Here is a 2,745-nt window from a genome sequence, read left to right as displayed (position 1 = left end):
GCCAGCACCAACTCGTTCGGCATAGTTACCCTTTCGCAAAAGACGATGGATTCTGCCTACTGGGAATTGAAGGCCAGCCCTGCTGGAGCGGGACTTGCTCTTTCCCTTGACTTTTCCACCTTTGCCGCGACCAGACATTGTTCAATATTCTTTCGTAATAAGATGAGAGGAAAAATTGCGGCCTCCCATGAATCAAGTCAGTTTTGTTACTACTTCAAGCGTGCACCCGAGTGCATCAAATGAAAAGCAAGGCAGTTGGCGCGAATTGAAACACGTACTGTAATTTAAATGAAGTCGATAAATCGGCGGACACATCTAATTTTGCTGAACGAGTGAGTCATCATGCCACCAAAAACTAGCGGAAAGGCTGCAAAGAAGGCTGGTAAAGCCCAAAAGAATATCTCCAAGGGAGATAAGAAGAAGAAGAGGAGGAGGAAGGAGAGCTATGCCATTTACATCTACAAAGTTTTGAAGCAAGTGCATCCTGACACTGGCATATCTAGCAAAGCTATGAGTATCATGAACAGCTTTGTTAATGACATCTTCGAGCGTATTGCTGCTGAAGCTTCTCGTTTGGCCCATTACAATAAGCGGTCAACTATCACCAGCCGGGAAATCCAAACAGCTGTGCGCCTTCTTTTGCCTGGTGAACTTGCCAAGCACGCTGTAAGTGAGGGTACGAAGGCTGTTACCAAGTACACAAGCTCTAAGTAAAAATCTTCTTCAAGATTTTTCATTTCAAACGGTCCTTGTCAGGACCAACACATTATTCGAAAGAGTTAAATCACGAAATTTGCTTCATTCTGTTATGTAGAAACACCTTGAAATCCAATTTCTATATGCTGTTAGTAAAAAAGTAAAGCACATAGCGGAGATGTGTCGTGCTTGTATACGAAAGGCATTTACTCGCCGGAGATCTACACTTAGTCATAATAATTTACTTTTAAAAAGTGGTAATACATTCCGTGTTAAGTATAGTAGTAGGTGCACACGGATCGGAAATCAGGTTATTTTAATGTGCCGTGCAAATAAACAGGCTGTTAGTGTAAGAAATAGTGGGTATAACGCTTAGAATATCGATTAATCGCTATGAAATAATGTTGATAAATTATCTCTTGAAAGTACTATAAAATTAATGTTTCTAGTATTTTCGTACTTGAAGGATAATGAAATTTGAAAAAGAGATGCCAACAGCACCTGGTGTTCCCAGGCGGTCACCCATCCAAGTACTGACCAGGCCCGATGCTGCTTGACTTCGGTGATCGGACGAGAACCGGTATATTCAGCATGGTATGGCCGTTGGCAACTACCTTTTCTTCAATGTCCTGTTAAGGAAGTATGTTTTAAGTAAGAATTGACATTATTAACTATAAAGGCAAGCATATTAACGTCGTTAACATTACTTGGAATATACTAATATTCGAATAAATATTTGAATGTTCGAATGATGAGTGATTCGGATGTTCATAGTGCCACTATGTCCTATCGAGTTTACTATCACGAACCACGTATGAAATTGTATATAAATAAATAAAAATAAATCCTTTATTAAGTATTGATTACAGGAAAAAGGCAAACTTACATTCTTTAATGTACACAATGAAATGTATGAAAGATATTTTTAAGATATGTTTCACTTACCCTTTATAACGCAAGGTAGTTTTCAGTGTAGCATCCTCTTCAGCTGCGAGATAACGTAAGGCAGATGATCATTCAGTCGTGAAGCACTAAAATGTAATATACATTTTAACTATTATCGATAAGAATTATTTACTGCAGGGATGCAAATAAAGTGAGGCAAATTAGTAAATAAAAACCGATACTGTAACTGATAATGTAATTACGTATCTGTATTAGTTGTATATACAGTAATCGCACGATTATCCGCGGAGTTGGATGTTGGCATAATCGCGCATAATCAGCAGTATGAGCAGAAAAGGGAAATGAAATGAAATCTTTAGATTTACGTCGCATACTTATACCGGTTACGCTAAAGGAGACGGTGATGATGAGTACTGAATGAAGAAAGTGGGAGGAAACGGGAGAAACCCGAGAAAACCCATGAGCACGGTCTTTATGCACGACAAAGTTCACACGGCACGAGCTGGGATTGAACCAGGGACCCCAAGCACCGGAGGCCAAAAAAGGGACAAAAAGTCTTTCGTGCAACTTTCGTTTTCGGTAAAAAGTTTACACATAATTTAGAAAGAGTAGTTTTCTGGTCTTTTTATTTCACAAGTTGGTTCATGTCTATATTTTTTACATGCATAAAAAATTTTTCAACTCCCTTGCTTAGTTCCTGTTAAAGACCTCTACCTCTGATTGTATTTTTTGCACATATTCTTATTGTTTTCAGACAACATTTCTAAGAGCGTAATTTATCGTCAGCAAGAAAAGAAAAGGAAAGCCTCGGATAGTGGAATGTGTACTGTATATATATATATATATATATATATATATATATATATATATATATATATATATATATATATATATATATATATACGTATTAGTATATAGTTTTATTTTATACGTCTCCTATTATTACACAATGTGCAGATATTGTGAAAGCGCAAGTAAATATGTATAACTCCCCGTTCTGCACTTAATAACTTGAAAGAAGTTCGGGGAAGGTAGTGTAACAGAAAGTGCAAACAGAAATGAGGGTTTACAGGCATTTAATATTATTCCGTAGTAGTATGATTTTTTGTAAAATATATATATATATATATATATATATATATA

General features: G+C 36.8%; 1 non-coding gene across 1 annotated transcript; it reads right to left on the bottom strand.

Moving 5' to 3' along the window:
- Positions 1-1,185: 1,185 nt before the first annotated feature.
- Positions 1,186-1,304, bottom strand: LOC145678129 (5S ribosomal RNA). Its single transcript, XR_014130245.1, has one exon. It is a non-coding gene; the product is annotated as a 5S ribosomal RNA (ribosomal RNA).
- Between the last annotated feature and the right edge of the window lie 1,441 nt (positions 1,305-2,745).

The sequence above is a fragment of the Thermobia domestica genome, unplaced genomic scaffold (genome assembly GCF_964235325.1).
Source record: "Thermobia domestica unplaced genomic scaffold, izTheDome1.hap1.1 HAP1_SCAFFOLD_1899, whole genome shotgun sequence".
Taxonomy (NCBI): domain Eukaryota; kingdom Metazoa; phylum Arthropoda; class Insecta; order Zygentoma; family Lepismatidae; genus Thermobia; species Thermobia domestica.
This window is presented reverse-complemented; position numbering and strand designations above follow the sequence as displayed.